The sequence below is a fragment of the Lissotriton helveticus genome, chromosome 5_1 (assembly GCF_964261635.1).
Source record: "Lissotriton helveticus chromosome 5_1, aLisHel1.1, whole genome shotgun sequence".
NCBI lineage: Eukaryota > Metazoa > Chordata > Amphibia > Caudata > Salamandridae > Lissotriton > Lissotriton helveticus.
In genome coordinates, this window is record NC_136065.1 from 1,327,041,660 (window position 1) to 1,327,059,700 (window position 18,041).

At 42.6% G+C, this 18,041-nt stretch overlaps 1 protein-coding gene across 1 annotated transcript in view; it reads left to right on the forward strand.

The window, feature by feature from the left end:
• The window catches only part of LGR6 (leucine rich repeat containing G protein-coupled receptor 6), a 528,574-nt gene that overhangs the window by 246,585 nt on the left and 263,948 nt on the right, over window positions 1-18,041 (forward strand). The window lies entirely within an intron of this gene.

The following is an 18,041-nucleotide window of genomic DNA, read 5'->3' on the forward strand; positions in this document are numbered from 1 at the left end:
ACACATTCAACTCTTGAAATGGTCAGGGTTTTACTCCATCAGTGAGCTGGGGTAACTCCCCTTTCATAGTGGGGAGTGGGAATGGATCGTCCAAAAACCTGATGGGGGTGTGGGAGAAGGGGTTTATTTATTTATTTGAAAAGTTTTATAGAGCGCGAACAAGACCCAGCAGGGTATCAGAACGCTGTACAACAAAGCCAGCTGGTAGGCTGGTACAGGAGGACATAATAGATAGCTAAACATCTGCAGTAGAAGAAACAATGGAGACAAAGTAGACTTGCAAAGAGTTAACAAGATGAAGATTGCATAGTGGATAAGGAGTACAGGGTTGTAGTTCAACGCCCCTTAATTTGAAAGGCTAAGGGACAAATGTCACAAGTAACTATTCCGGAGCAAACTTTTGACTTCTTTTTTAAATGCAGAGATCGAGGGCGTTCCAAATTCTCAAAGCAAACCCTGAGAAGGCACAGCTGTAAGTTCTCTTTTTTTAACTTTGGTGGTTTCAGCAGTAGAGTGTGTGAACTTCTTAGCTTGCGATTCCCACCCGATAGCTCAAGTTTATTTGCCAGGTAAGTGGGTGTGTTCTGATGGAGCGCTTTGTGCATTAGGCAGGCTATTTTATACCTGATCCTTGAATTGATGGAGAGCAGTTGAGATGGAGTAGGTCTGGTGTGATGTGGTCATGCTTTCTTGAGCCTGTGATGAGTCTGGCAGCTGAGTTTAGAGTAGCCCTTAAAGATGCCAGTTTAGCTTTGGGTAGCCCAGCCAGAGTAGCAATTCGGTAATGTAAATGGGAGATAACCAGAGATTGGACAGCTTTTTTCAGGTCAGTAGACAGCAGAAAAGGTTTGATTTTCCTTAGTGCGCATAGTTGGTGATTGGCTCCTCTTGTTGTTGCGCTGATGTGGTCTTGCATATTCAGGCATTTGTCCAGGATTAAGCCAAGTGATCGAGTGAAGCTCACAATACGAGGGGTGCAATTGAGGGTGGTTAGTTGCTTGAGCCAGGCCTGAATGGGTGCGGTGTGGCTGTGGGGGGCAATCAGGAGGAATTCTGTTTTGAGTGTATTTATCATAAGGTGGTTGTGAGATAACCACTGCTGAGTTTCCAAAAGAACATGGCTGAGGGTAGTTATGTCGTCCGGGGAGGAGATTTTCATAAACAGTTGGGTATCATCCGCGTACATATGATATTGATGTCAGATCGTTTCAGAATTTCAGTGTCAGGTTCCACGTAGAGGTTGAAGAGAGTGGGTGGGAGTGTGGATCTTTGTAGAACTCCAATAGAGACCGGCTTACTTTTGGAAAGGTCATTGTTGATTTTAATTCTTTGATATCTATTTTGAAGGAAACCCCATCCTTGTTACTAAAAGGTTGATTAGTTTGTCGGGTTTGACCATGTCAAACACTGAGGAAAGATCCAGCTAAATAATTAGGCAAGGTTCGTTTTGGTCAAGTATTCTTAAGGCATCATCTACTATGTGTGTTAATCCAGTTTTGGTACTGTGACCAGATCTGAAGCCCGATTGGTGTTGGTCGAGTAGTTGGAAATGCTCACTGTGGTTGCAGAGTTGTGTATGGACATACTTCTCAAGAAGTTTGGACAGAGTCATGATACTGGAGATTGGTTGGAAGTTGTTAGTGTCAGATAAGTCTGCCTTAGGTTTCTTTGGGATGGGGGGACTTCCTCGATCTTGAGACAGTCAGAAATCACTTCTTGTGTGGAGAGATTCATGTATAACCTTCGACCATAGAGGGAAATTGGATCAGATACGTTCATTAAAGAGTTTGGAGGGCATAGGATCAAAGAACTAATTTGATGGTTTTAATGTGGACATGATGTTAAGCAGCTCAGTATCGTCTGGTAGTCTGAAGGTATTCCAAGAAGCATCATTTTTTTGAGTGTAGGCAGAGGGTTTTTCCATAGGTACACTTGTTTTCTTCTAGAGAAAAAAAGAAAAGAAATGTGCTATTGCACATCGAGCAGCCTTTCATGAGCATGTAATTGTACATCATGTACAATTCCGCCTTACGGAAATAGAAGTCTTTAAAAAAAATTCAATGACTCAATCAGTAATACGCCTCCCGAGCTTGGTGAATAGGTTAAAAATGTAAATCTGCAGCTGCAGGGAATAGTACTTCTATGAGTTTGGATTTATGATTCCCTTTGTGAATCAGGCCCGAAGAGTACAACACCCTCATAAGCCTTCGTGTGCTTAAGTTGCCAATCGTTGTGCTGGCACGCTTCTAAAGGCATAAGGTAATCAATTTTCAGGATTCACAATAATAATTACAATTTGAGAACTCACTGCCTGTTTCACTATGGTATTAGAGCCGTCACATTCCTTTTATCGGCAACTTGCTAGACCCTATCAGGTCCAGCTACAAGAAAAACTAATAAAAAGTGCCCCCAATCTTTTTTGCCTGATTCCATGGATTAACTTTATGGAATTATCTGAATCAGGAAACTAAGGAGCCAACATGTATTTTGTGCCTAAATGGTACTTTTCCGAGACTGTCCGAGGTGCAAACATGCAACTATACCACTGTGTGCACATTATTAGATAAAAATGCCAAAGAAAAAACAAGCTGAAGTTGTGAAGGTCTTGTTTCTGCGATATTTTTGTCTAAATACAAATAAAAAACAAACTTACTCTTTGATCCACGTCACTAGTTGGGTGGATGGAGATGACGTGTTTACCGCACCTAGTAAATGCCAACAATGTAGGGGTAAGTATTTACCGGGCGAGATAAATGCCTATCTGTCAGAACACTGAGCTCAACAATATTGTGCTACAAAACATCATAGGTAAAATAGCTGGCTACCAAGATACTGTGAAGTTAATTATATGTAGGTACACATTTAACTCCAGAGCTACATACGTTGTAGATATATTAAGGTGTATGAGAGAACATTGAATGTAGAAATATCGTCTGTCTTAAATCTTTTGTCCTAGATATTGTTTACAAAATCAGCGTCTCATTGTGTGCAGATTTTCTTACCCTAACTATAATGGGGCAACTTTTTGGAAACGATATTTAGGACACAATGTTTCTTTCTGTCAGACTATATTCTGAAACCAATATTCTTGTACCGTACCTCCCATTCAAGTTTTCCTTCAGAAAATGGGACTGAACGTGCACACATTCTTCAGTGGTCGTATTTACCTCTTATAAATTGCTGGAGGTGCAGTAATGTATACAAAACTCCGAATTCAGAAATTTGCGGTAACGGTATGTATTACCCATATCGATATATAATGCCCCACTCGTTACTGGGACCTATATTTGTATGAGCTGCACCTTCAATGTGACTTTTCTGCTTCATCTTGGTACTCCCCGTGCCTATGTCTGCAGCAAAGAAATAAGTATGGATGTTCAATGCTCATTACAGTAGGGAAAAGATAGAGAGAATGGTATGACTTGTCTAAAATCAGTGATCACCCCATATGCCCGGATCTGACCTTTGAACTGATGAAGGCTTGTGTCGATGGGACATGGTTGCTTCGCCGCAGTATTGTATGCGGCAGCATGCCACATGTACCTGTTGTCGGCAGCCACACTGCAGTGCACACTAAACCCGGCCGCAGCCTTTGATTGCAGAGCGGCACCGCTGCTGGAGTCGTGTGGCAGGATAATTATTGCTTCTGCGGTTACAGCTCTCACCTGGGGGCAGGGAGAACGGTTCGTCTGATCTCCCGCCAGGTTAAAAAAAAAATTCCCAAGAATTTTAAGGCAGGTGTTACAAGTGATAATTACAATGTTTTTAGGGTAGAGAGAGAAAGGCAGAAAAAAATATATCTGATGTCTTAAAAGATCAAGGGAAAAACTGTGTTTTTTTCTTTCCTCTTTCATAATATTATTAAGACATTCATGTTTGGGCTTTTTCGGTTTTTTTTTTTGCCTTATGGGCTTTTACCGTATCTGTGTATTTTATGATGTGTTTGATGCCTGTTTATTTTGTTGTAATTGGTGCTGGCAGGACACTAGCTTCCCTCTCACACCTCCGCCTTCCCCTTAATCATTATCTTTATTTCCCAAAATGTGAGGAATGCTTCCAGGCCGTACCTAATAGGAATGCCCCTGCTTCGAATTAAAGACGTGCAGAAGGCAGGATTAGGTCATCAAATTCATCCTTAAGAGTGTCCTTCAATCCTGGTCTGTAGCGCCCCCTGGTTTTCTATTAATGCAACACACCTTTGGCTGTGTGGCAGGGGCAGAACCCAATCTGTAGCCAGGTGAAACTGGCCTATAGAGCAACCTGGCAGTGGCAGAAGGGCTGGACTCATTAGTCAGTGTGTGTGCCGTTGGTTGTGTATTTATTTTGTGGGGCTGTTCTGTTTTTTGCCCTATTTTATGGTTTGGTGAGTGTGTTTTTACTATCGAATTCCCTGTTATTTAACAACCGTGACTGCCGCAAGCGCAAATGCATGCACTCTCCATTATCTTGCAAAACCCTTATAAAGCCTGTCATGACAAATTCAAAACTACACCGATTTGGAAATGCCGGGGCCTATTTTCTGTCCCTTTCCGACCCTGACAGCCTTTACAGTTTTACCAGTTTTGTCACAGTTCCACGAATTTCTGACCTGCAGCTACCAGTGGGACACAACATATCTGTTTGCCAAGTTCTGAAGCAACCAATTAGGCAATGCACTCAACCACCTGGAGTACCATACGTCCACCATGAGAGCAGAATTTATTTTTGAAGTAACTCCTTTCTCTACTGTCCTGTTTTCAGAAGGACGTGATCTTTGTTACTGTAAATAGCTTCTTTTTGACACATTGCACCACAAGTGCTTCACAAGAACTGTGCTGTTTACCTGATTGTTTGGTAAAAAAAATATATATATATAAATATATATACATATATATATATATATGTGTGTATATATTTCTCATGATAACCCCTGTAAAATGATCCTATTGGACCACCGATTAAAGTTTAAACAGCACTTGGAACAGGGGAAATCTGGAGGATGGAGATTTTGATGTGTTAGGAGTAACGGAGACGTGGCTAGAGGACTCCTCTATGTCTGACCTCATAGCGTCCCTGCCAGCGCATTTTTCTGCGCTCTGTCTAAATAGAGCTGACACGAAGAGAGGGGGTGGGGTGGCCCATCTTTATAGCTCACGTCTACAGGGTGAAAGACTCTTAGCCGAAAGTATGGGTGGTGCTGAGGTATTGGGTGTCAGACTGAAGTTGGGGGCAGAATGTATTATCATCATCCTAGTCTATCGCCCTCTGTGGGCATCGCCGGACTTCCCTGACTCATTCCTGAGATTGGCTCAAGATACACGCTCTAGATACGATAAGGTCATTATTATGGGTGATTTTAACTATCACTGGGAGAAAGCTCCGAAGGAAGGGCAGGCTTTTCAGATTGATGAGGCATTGACATCTCTGGAGTTTGTCCAACTAGTGAGGGGTCCAACGCACGTTAAGGGTCATACCCTGGACTTGATTTGGGCTACTCCCCCTGTGCAGGAGACGGTGACGGCCCAGCCATGTGTTTGGTCTGATCACTTTCTGGTGAGGGGTGAGCTCCGGCTGGTCGAACAAGCAACAAAGCCGAGGGAAGGCTGGAAAGCGGTTAGGAAATGGAAAAATATTAATGGAGACAAAATGTCAGATTATCTCCGAACCCTTCCATCCCCCAATACCCAGACAGAAAACTCTGAGGTCCTCTGTAAAGAACTATTGGACAAACTCAGGAAGACAATGGACCAAGTGGCACCAATACGGAGGTTGAACATAGTGAATAGAGGACATGGAGCCCCCTGGTACAACGAATCCCTTAGGGAGAGGAAACGAGGGCTTCGGAAATTAGAAAGAGCCTGGCGGAAACGTTATGATTCCAACTCTCGGGGTCAGTACATACAGGCACTCGCTAATTACAAACAGGCGATTATAGCCAGGAAAGCAGAGTTTTTTGAGGAAAGAATAACTACTGCTAGGAACCCTCAGAAAGAAATCTTCAAGGTCCTTACGGAACTCAGGAAAAATAAAGAACAAACTACAGAGTTCAGGCAAGAGGACTGTCAAAAATTTCAAGATTTCTTTGTTAATAAAATCACGGATTTAGTTGCTGGAATTAGTGCAACCCCCGAGTTTGACTGCCCCCCGCTGGATACACCAGGCAGAATGTTGGTGTCTAATCCCCTAACGGCCTTTCCCTTGATTACGAAGGAAAGGCTACCGGCTCTTGTGAGCCGGGTTAAATCGGGCTCCTTGGCAGACCCATGCCCACCAGAGGTGTTTAAACTGGCACTGCCAGATATAGAGGAAGAAGTATTGAACCTACTAAACACTTCTTTACTTATGGGTCAAGTTCCGTCCTACTTTAAGGAAGCCCAGCTGATTCCCTTGTTGAAAAAAGCAGGGGCGGATGTGAAATGCCAAAAAAATTTCAGGCCCATATCTCAGCTGCCGTTCCTGACGAAGGTGGTTGAGCAACACGTACTCACCATCCTTTCGGAACATCTGGAAAGTAACGACCTATTTGAGCCAAATCAAGCTGGGTTCCGTGCGAATCACAGCACGGAACTTGTTATGTTGTCTATTCTGGATGATTTGAGGAGCAGGGCGGATAAGAAAACACCATGTGCCTTGGTGCTGTTAGACCTCTCCGCGGCATTTGATACCGTCTGCCATAAACAACTACTGTCGCGGATGATGGATTTCGGCATCGGGGGCACGGCACACGCCTGGCTCTCCTCCTTTCTTAAAGGGAGGTCTCAGAGAGTACAGCTTGGTGACCTTCTTTCCACCACTACATCGATCACCTGCGGAGTGCCACAAGGGTCTGCCTTGTCGCCCCTGCTCTTCAATATCTATTTACAACCCCTGATTAGACTGCTTAATCAGATGGATTGCCATGTATACAACTACGCGGATGACACCCAAATAGTGATCCAACTTGATCACGGTCCGGGTGGCCTCGTAAGATTGCAAAACATCTTGAAGCATACAGCTAATTGGATGTCCAGAAATTCATTAAAAATCAATCCGGATAAGACCGAGGTACTCCCAATTACCAACGTAGGGAACCCATGGATTGAGGACTTCTGGCCAAAAGAACTAGGGTCACCACCGGAACCAGCAGTTGTGGTTAAGAGTCTAGGCATTCAGGTGGACGGCAGGCTATCTATGCAAAAACAAGTGAGGACGGTGGTTGGGACTTGCGTTGGCCTCCTCCGACAACTTAGAAAAGTTTCACCTCTGTTGTCCTTCTCTACTCTGAGGCGAGCGGTCTCTGCCACGATTTTGGCTAGGCTAGACTATGGCAACTCGCTATACATAGGACTGCCACAAAAACTTTTGAATAAACTGCAGGTTGTTATGAACGACGCTGCGAGGCTTATCTTTAAAAAGCCAAGGAACACCCATGCTTCTCCCCTTATGCAAGAACTACACTGGCTACCGGTTAAGCAAAGGGTGATGTTTAAGGGACTTTGCATTGTTCACAAAGCCCTGTATGGTAAGGCTCCAATGTATATAAAATCTCGCCTGATCCCCTACAGCCCAGCACGGACACTTCGATCTGCTGACGCCTCTCTCCTTACTCAACCACGCTGCAGATTGGCCACAGTAGGTGGACGTGCCTTCTCATACTTACTCCCAACAGCCTGGAATACGCTGCCAACAGAACTACGGAAGGAGACCAATTTGCTGACCTTCCGAAAAAAACTAAAAACAGTGCTTTTCCAGCAAGCATGGGGTAATTTGTAATTTGCTATGAACAGCATCCTCCACAGTGCCGATTGTTTTGGACCCTGATTTAGCGCTTAGAGACCTCTGGGTTATAACGTGCTATATAAATTGAAATAAAATAAAAAAAATAAAAATAAATCCAAAGCCAAGCAGCTTCAATTTGCTTTTAAAACTGTCCAAAAGCAATTAAACGGACATTCCACTGGCCACATTCTTAAGATTGCAGCCGCTAAATTTCTGCCATCACTAACATATGGTTCTGAATTATTGGCAACCCGGGACTTCGCAGTGTTAAATCTCGCCCAATCCAGGCTGTTCAAAAACCTTTTCTCAATCCCGCGTCATATCTCTCAAGCCCAAATTCGTTTGGAGTTTGGTCTTACTAACCAGCTCCCAGCAAGACAAGGAGCACTCGTCAAATATTATTGGCGCATGAGGGACGCAGCAGACGAATCCCTGGCGCACCTTTGCTGGTTAGAAGTTGAAAAACAGGCCGGGCTTCCGGGCTCAATATATAAGACCTTGAGGCAAGCTCTCAAAGCATTAAAACTGGAAGAATCCTGGCTTTTGCCCATGACTTATTCTGCTTTCAAGCTGATAACCAAGAAAGCAGTCAAACAAGCATCATTACTCATGGATAAAGCGGCAATGGCTGGCAAAAACAATGCCTGGATCGTTTTGCCGTCATATACCCACTTAAAACCTCAGGAATATTTGAAAGAATGCTTTAGGGACCACTACAAAAGGAAACTAACCCTGTTAAGGCTGGGCTGCTTTTCGACCAAAGTTCTCACTCCAAGATGGCTACGGCTGTGGGAAACTCCTGACTGCCGCCTCTGTGGCAACGGCGCAGAGTCTTTACTGCACCTTATATGCATATGCCCGGCACTTCAGAATCTTAGAAAAATGCTTCTTCAATCACTTCTAAGAGAAGCCCAGGTGAGAACTTGTAGGGCGGCGGTGATAAGATGCCTAAGTGGAACTTGGATAGAACTCTCATGTAAAACCATAAAATTTTTGAACCTCGCTGCTATAGAGCTGGAAAACAGGGCAGCAATCAAAGAGGTCTCCGGACAATAGGCCAGGCTTTGGCCGGCCACGGACTCTTCCACTCCTTTCCCCTCCTCTCCAAACGGTCGCCTTTTTGTATTACGAGTTAACGTGCCCCCTGTGTGAACTCCTATTATTCTCCCATACCTTTTCACCTCTCCCCTGCTTATTACGAGTTCAAAATAATGTGTATCCAGAACGAACACACAAGACTCCTTTTATTCTTTTTCCTTTTAGACCTTTCCCCGCTAATTTTGCATATTTTATGATATTAGTTTTTAAGTTGATTCAAAGTTGATTTTGTGTTGTTTTTATGATGAAAATGTTGCTTGCATGGTGGTAAGTACACCCTTTTGTGATTTTTTTTAAATCAAATAAAGTATTATCTATCCCTGTAAAATGATGAATTTCTATTAAAGACTGCATAATGTTTTGCTGCCTCTACTTAGAGGATTGCACATATAACGGATAGAATGTTAGCCGAAATGTTACATTTGATGTAGATGTGATGAATTAGGCTGCATTATATATTTACCGTGTATATATATTTGTATATTAATTAACCAACTATTTAATTCATGAAATGTACATAATAGAAATTAATACTTGGTTTGCAAGGGAAGGGGTTATCTTGAGACACTGATGTGATTCGATACTGTGTATCTAACTGGATTAGGCAGAAGTCTGTTTTCCTTGTCTATAGGCCCAGAATCACGTGATCTCACCTCGCATTTTAAAATCACTAGTTAATTTTGGCCAAGTCATGTGATCAAGGGCTCCAGGGCCCGAAACGCGTCATGGCGATCGTGGGTTGCACAGAATAAAGGAATAAGCAAAACCTTCTGTTTGGGTCCGTTTCGTTTATCACATCCAGTGAAGGATGTGGGATCGAAGTTCTTTGTGATTTATCTACACCGGTATGCTTCTTGGTGTAATCACGGACCCCTCCTGCAAGTAGGGTAGAGCGGAAAAGAAGCGAGCCATCGGTACTTCCGGTAGCATTTTCCCGGCTCCGGTAGGAGCAACCGCTCAAACCCCCGGCAAGCAACATCCGCTTGTAACCAGCAGCGAACGGAAGCTGACTCTCACGGCCGTGATCGAGTCTGCACCGAGGAGACGGCTGGTGAACAGAAGCGTTTGCAAAGTACATTTAGCCGGAGCAGGAGTAGGACCGCGCATACGAGCGAAGCCACCAAGGATTTGTGCTCGAGAGCGCGGGTGCTCGTTTGAATAGCAATACAATTCAGTGCAGCGCCATTGACGCCGAGGATATGGCCAAGAAGCGAGAGGAGGCTGCATTAAGTATGTTTGACAACACCCCCCTAATGAACACTCAGCATGTGGGGCAAATGTCATCAGTGGAAACAGGGGGCAGCCAGATTAAGACCTTATTCAAACAATTAGAAAAAGCCATGCGGACAGAACAATCCAAGTGGTGGGAGCAGAAGTCTCTGAGTCGCTACCTAGAAGTGGGACGTGTCCCGCGGGGCCTGAGACTGATGCTGGCCCCCAGTTACGAGAACCCTGACCCCAATATGCTGCAGGATTGGGCGCAGTGCAATTTAGACAATTCCAGTCGCCTCATGCGGATTCTAATTCAGTATGCTGAGAGCGATGGCGCTAAACTTCAAACCAAGATCAAGGAACTGAATGAACAAATACGGGCATTGAACGAAGGACCCCAGGAGAAAAAGCTCAGAGAGGAAATGCTGGTAAGACTAAACAGAGAAGAGGAGGTAATCAAAAAAAGAAAAACTTTCAAGTTTCAAAGGGATAAGCTGGATTACCAGAATGGGCGGATCTATACGTTTTCTAGGAAATTTGATCCTCCAAAGGGCGTCCCATCACTCCAACAACAGGTAACAGCCAATGTGGAGCAGGCCTCGGTATCCTCCACTGATTTCAGTTCAGTACCCAGCAGTGACTCAGAAGCGGAGCAAACGGCGGTAACAGGGCAGTTGGGGTTTACAAAACGGTCGTTGGCCCAGGAAGTGGAGTGCCTGAGACACGACCGCAAGCAATCACTGAGATCCCACGCTTCAAACTCCGGAACAACCAAAGGCGCAACATCAAGCGCAAACAACGGAGGAAATGCAGTACAGCAAGACAAATCTGCCAATCCAGTAACAAAAAGAAAGACCTACAAAAGATGGAACCGCCGATGAAGTTTACAGTAAGTGATAATAAGACAATTGTGAACCTCACTGATATACTGTTAAGCCCTGGGGAACTAAGAACGCTTTCACCGGGGATGTCATTCTGTCCACCTAGTACTTTTAATTACGCGCGGACCAGATTGGATCTGTTTAAATTTACCAGGAAACTTAAACTGAGAAAATTATTTCTGGTCAATAAACATAAAACGCGCAAACCCCTGACGGTCGCCAATACAGGAAGAGTGGAGTCAGTGGCAATGTCAGTAGGCGAGTATGAACTACAATGTGATCTACAGGATCTCCTAAGGGAAGGGGACATTGAGGGGTCTCTGGAGGAAGATATTTCTATTTCAACTAATGCTCCAGGGAACACATTATTCAAACCCAAGTCGATCTTTAACCCCATAATGGAACACGACAATATTGATGTCTTCAGTGACTTAGTGGTGTCAGAACTTAAGAAACTGTATAGTAAATCAATCAGTTTCGATAAAAAACAAGGGAAGTACAACAATACATTTGGCAGCCTGATGAAAAAACTACAGGATAACATTAATGTAGTCATCAGGCAATCTGATAAAGGGGGCAATGTTGTCCTCTGGCCAATGAACATGTACATGGAGGAAGCGCTAAAGCAGCTGAACGACAGGCAGTGCTACATCAGGAGTGATGGGCAGACTATGCGCTTGGCTTGGGACAAATTTAACACCAAATTGTATTCCTGGAGAGGACAAGGGCTGCTGAGTGGGGATGAATTGAAGTTTTTAAAGACAAACCACCCAGTGACTCCGGTATTCTATCTAATTCCGAAAGTCCACAAGGACAGGTCAAAGCCACCGGGCCGGCCGATTATATCGGCCAGGGCAGGGACATTTGAGAATGCATCCCGCTACATCGACCATTTCCTTCAGGAATTTGTAAAAACTTTGCCATCCTATATAAGAGACACCACAGACTTTTTAGATAAAATCAAGACAATTGTGTGGGACAATGACTATTTACTGATCACACTTGATGTGACTGCTCTATACACGAGTATAAACCATAAAGATGGTTTGAGAGCGGTTGCTCACTTCTTAAACAAAAGACCAGCATGTATGCTTGAACACAACAGAATGATAATGGAAATGTTGGAGTATTGTCTTAACAACAATTATTTTCTTTTCCAGAATCAGGTGTTCCAACAACTGAGAGGTGTGGCGATGGGGGCCTGCTTCTCCCCCAGCTACGCATGCTTCCCCCTGGGGCTGTGGGAGGAGCAGGTCCTGGGGTCCAAACATGCAGAGGTGATGGCTAATAATGTTGTGTCACTGCTCAGATTCATAGATGATCTTTTTATAATCTGGAGGGGCACTGCTACAGAGGCTGAGCAGTTTATCTCTGACCTCAACATAAATGATTTGAATCTTAGCTTCACTGGTATGGTCAGTACAAATAAAGTCAATTTCCTAGATGTGGAAGTCCAAATATGGGAAGGGGGATTACAAACCAAGCTATTTCGCAAGGAGACCGCTGGTAATACGGTTCTTCATGCGACTAGCCATCACCCGAGCCACCTGATCCGCAGCATCCCCTACGGGGAGATGCTGAGGATCAGAAGGATATGCAGCACAGAAGAACTTTGTCAGGCAGCTCAATTGGAAAGCATGTTGAGATTCAAAGACAGGGGATACTCGGAGGCCTTGATTGAGAAAGCCATGACGAGATCGAACCGAGTAAACATCTTATCCAACCAGAAAGATGAACCCAATAAGACCTCGAAAGTCAAAGATAACACGGGCGGGCAACCTAGACTAATAACAGCATATAGTCGCCAATTCAAACAACTACAGAAGATTATACGCAAAAACTGGCCAATTGTCATGGGGGATCCTGTGATTGGCAGAACATTGACTGACTATCCGGCAATAACATACAGCCGTGCCAGGTCAATGGGGGACATGCTAGTTAAGAGTAGTCCAGAGGTGGCCAATAAAAATAACTGGCTAAACAAGAGCAAGGGTTTTATAAAATGTGCCACCTGTAAAGCCTGTACCTTGGGGAGAAACAAAACTAGTTTCCTTTCCCCCTTTAGTGATGTTCCCATTCTGATCAATAAGAAACTCACCTGTAGATCAGATTTTGTTGTGTATGTGCTGGAGTGTGCTTGTGGACTAAGATACGTGGGAAGTACGAAGTTACAGGTCCACAAACGCATACTCCAGCACATGCGGGCCGTCACTAACAGAGATGAAGCCTACCCAGTGGCTAGGCACATCAATGCACATCACAAGGGCGATCTCAACTGTTTAAGTTATTTCGCAATTGATATGGTGTTGCCACTGCGAAGAGGGGGAGACAGAGAGGCAAGGTTAAGATTGTTGGAGACCAGCTACATTCTCAATCTTAATACAAAGACACCGAACGGTCTCAATGCGACTGAGGATTTATATACCTGCTTACAATTCTAACTGCATCAACAATCTTTGAATAAGCGCCCGCAGCATCAGAATGGAATGGTGTGCGTGAAAGTCAGTGGGGGGTAGTGTTAACAGAAAACTGCAGCTGTCATTTACTTAATTTTACAAGTTATATTTGTTCACAGGGGATATTATTTTCATCACTTTTTATTGATTCTTGCGTGGATAGGTGCGTGAGCACGTGGGCAGTATAGACGCAATTTTCCATAATCACAGTGAGCCCACATGGGCGGAATTTTTTGATTTTCTCATGATAACCCCTGTAAAATGATGAATTTCTATTAAAGACTGCATAATGTTTTGCTGCCTCTACTTAGAGGATTGCACATATAACGGATAGAATGTTAGCCGAAATGTTACATTTGATGTAGATGTGATGAATTAGGCTGCATTATATATTTACCGTGTATATATATTTGTATATTAATTAACCAACTATTTAATTAATGAAATGTACATAATAGAAATTAATACTTGGTTTGCAAGGGAAGGGGTTATCTTGAGACACTGATGTGATTCGATACTGTGTATCTAACTGGATTAGGCAGAAGTCTGTTTTCCTTGTCTATAGGCCCAGAATCACGTGATCTCACCTCGCATTTTAAAATCACTAGTTAATTTTGGCCAAGTCATGTGATCAAGGGCTCCAGGGCCCGAAACGCGTCATGGCGATCGTGGGTTGCACAGAATAAAGGAATAAGCAAAACCTTCTGTTTGGGTCCGTTTCGTTTATCACATCCAGTGAAGGATGTGGGATCGAAGTTCTTTGTGATATATATATACATATATATATTCACTGAAAAAACCATAGGTTATAGACCATATATAGTTAGGAATTAGCATTTACAAAACCTTGAAAATTCACTGAAAAAACCATAGGTTATAGACCATATATAGTTAGGAATTAGCATTTACAAAACCTTATTTTACTCGCACAAAACCATTGAAATTCCATATATAGTTAGTTGTACTAACTATATATCGCGCACCCGCAATCCACTGCTGATCATGTCACATATTACATCATTCATGACATGGTCAGTGACATCACTGATGACATCACTGATGACATCTCAAATGACATCACTGATGACATCACTGATGACATCTCAAATGACATCACTGATGACATCACTGATGACTACATCCAGTGACTGTATAATTCTGTAAAGTTAAAATATGTCTTACATATTGAAGAATGAGTGGATGTATAAGTGTCTTGATGAAGGATTTAGTAGGGGCATGACTGACTGTATGAGTGACTGATTAAATGTGTCTCACTGAGTGCATGGGTTAGTGACTAAACTGTCTTAATTTGTGCATCATTATGTCTGTTGTTCTGTAAACTGCTGCATGTGTTGATCAGTAGCTATATGATTAACTATATGGGTTATTGATTGGTTGCCCAAGCATTTGTTTGGGAGACTGAGTGTGTGTGTGGGTGGCTGGGAGGTGTATGACTCTCTGCATAGATGTGTGAGCAGTTGATTCACTAGATGTATGGGTTCAAAAGTGCATGTGGAAACAGCTGTATGGGCGGTTGACTGTGTGCATGAGTGTATTGGTGAGTGAATGGATATCTCAGTGCTACATGTCAAAGTAAGTACATATGTAAAATACAGTACATGTGAGAGTTGACATATATAAATAACTGTGACTAAGAGCCAGTGAATGTGTGAGTGGCTGTATGGATCATTGTGAACTTGTATCCAGGATTGTATAAGTGAGTAAATATGTTTTAGTATATGTTTGAATAAGTAAGGTGTGTATAACTGTATAGTTGAGGAAATGGAGGTGTGATTGATTCTTTGCATGACTGACTAAGTGTCTGAGTAACTCCATGGATGAGTGACAGTCTGTGAGTGTCTGTTTACACTGAGTGTATCTAAGGTTATATTAGAGTCTGAAGAGGTTCATCGTATTATCACATGAATGATGTCATCAGTGATGTGATCAGTAATGTCAAATGAGATGTCATCAGTGATGTCATCATTGATGTCATTTGAGATGTCATCAGTGATGTCATCAGTGATGTCAAATGAGATGTCATCAGTGATGTCATTTGAGATGTCATTTGAGATGTCATCAGTGATGTCATCAGTGATGTCATTAGTGATGTCATTTGAGATGACATCAGTGATGTCATCAGTGATGTCATCAGTGATGTCATTTGAGATGTCATTTGAGATGTCATCAGTGATGTCATCAGTGATGTCATTTGAGATGTCATCAGTGATGTCATCAGTGATGTCATTTGAGATGTCATCAGTGATGTCATCAGTGATGTCACTGACCATGTCATGAATGATGTAATATGTGACATGATCAGCAGTGGATTGCGGGTGCGCGATATATAGTTAGTACAACTAACTATATATGGAATTTCAATGGTTTTGTGTGAGTAAAATAAGGTTTTGTAAATGCTAATTCCTAACTATATATGGTCTATAACCTATGGTTTTTTCAGTGAATTTTCAAGGTTTTGTAAATGCTAATTCCTAACTATATATGGTCTATAACCTATGTTTTTTTCAGTGAATTTCATTGGTTTTTTTAAAAGCTAATATCTGTAGCTGTAAAATGTATTCTTCTTTAAATCCAAAAATATATTTTATATGTTTATTAATAATTTTTTTTTTAATATTTTTTTTTTGTTCGCTCACGGTTCACGAACCGGGAAGCTTCCCGTTAGCTCATCTTGATGCCGCGACCCAGTCCGCGAACCAGTAAACGTTCCGTTTGCGCAACTGCCGCGTTAGAAATCAACATCGTGACGCGTCGCGGAAGCGCGACGTATCACGTTGTCGCGTAATGCATCTTATGACGCGCCGCGTTAGCGCACCCGGAAGTGCTCCGGAGCGCAAACCGAGGCGCGAAGCGCAGCGAACCGGAAGCGGTCTGGGGCGCGTTCCGCAGCGCGTAACTTAAGCGTAAGAGGTCATGTGACTTGTTAATAAAACTTTTCATTGGTTCATTTCACTTTTGGTTTCATAATGATGTAAGGCTAGGTCAGGTGACCTAAAAATAACACTTTTCATTGGTTTAGAACTATTGTTTTTCCCAAATGATGAAAACCCCTCCTTCTTTCCTCACTCTGACTTTCATCTTTGTGAGAGGAAGACCTTTTTTGAGAGTTGAGCAATGGCTTCATTAGTTGCTTCAGCTGGTGCACCCCCACCACCACCTCCACCTCCTCATGGGAAGAGAGGACCACCTCCCCAGTTCATCAGCAACACAGAGGAGGAAGAGGATGAACTAGAGGAAGAGGAGACAGAAGGACCACAGTTCTTACAAGAGGTGCCCCGGGTTTCCCATCGGAAAGCCAGTTTTATTTGGCAGTTTTTTTCACTCCCTCGAGGGCAGAAGAAAGTAAATGCTAGGTATGTCACCTGCCTCATTTGTAAAGACCGGTTATCTAGAGGCACTGATAAAAAATATAGCTTCGGTAACTATACCATGCATCGCCACATGATCAGGTGGCATCCATTGAACTACAGCCAGGCAGAGTTACGTGACATGCAGGATAACCCAACAACAACTCCTGTGGCCAGGTCAACATCACATATATCGTTGACAGGAGCAGAGGCACGGGAAACCGTGCCAAACATTCAGGAGAACTTTGCTCATATCAAATTTACCTGTATGTATTGCGGTGCATTGTTGTCATGTGGTAACATGAGCATTACGTTAATCAACCTAGCTTATGTAAATCACAATTGCCCTAACCGCCCCAGACAGTAAAAAAATTTTTTGCTCCTGTTGAGCCCTTTTCAATGCCTGTTTTTTGTTGTTTCCCCTCCATCAAAAACAAAAAAAAACATAAAACTGTTCAAAAAATACAAAAAAAACAAAAAATGTTCAAAAAATAAAAACAAATATAAAACAACAAAAACATAAAAAAAAGTTCTTTTCAGAACTACCTCCCCTTTAAAAAAAAAATTGCTAGAATGTTTAGCACTCTGGCAAGCTCTATTTCTTTTAGTTCGCTTCCCCGTTCGCTTCCCGGTTCGCGAACCGGGAGCGAACCAAAAAAAATGTTTAAAAAAAAAAAAAAGAAGAGTAAGTATAAGGGAAGTAAACAGAGAGTAATGTTAAAAGAAAGACAGCTATAGGGAGTAAACCAGAGATACTGTTTAATAGATCTATTTACCGAAGAAAAGATGGAAGAGGGTATAATTGTGAAAAACAAAATAGATAAGGAAGTGAAAGGAAAAAAAAGAGAGTAGAACAATAACAAAGAAGAGTTTCTTGGAGAATGTGAGTGAATGTTCAAAATCAGATTAAAACATGTGGAATAACAGAGAGAAAAAACAGAAAACAGAAAAGAAAAAATAACAGAAAAAGATTAATTGAAACAGCAAAGAAATGTAAATAACATAGAGCCATATCATCAACATAGGCAATAAAAGTTTTGCAGCTTTTATCGGCAGAAATGTGTCGCTAAAGCCGCTTTTGCGGCGGAAAACTGCCGCTAAAACCATTTTTGCAACAGTTTTCTGCCAATAAAAACAGCAATAATTTTATTGGCTGTGTTCATAATATGCCCCTTAGTGTGCTTCAACTACACAGAAAAAGCATAATGAACAAGTAGTGAAAGAGTGATCAGTCAAAGACACTAAGAGTAATAGAGACGGAGTGAGTGAACAAGAGTGAGGAACTATGA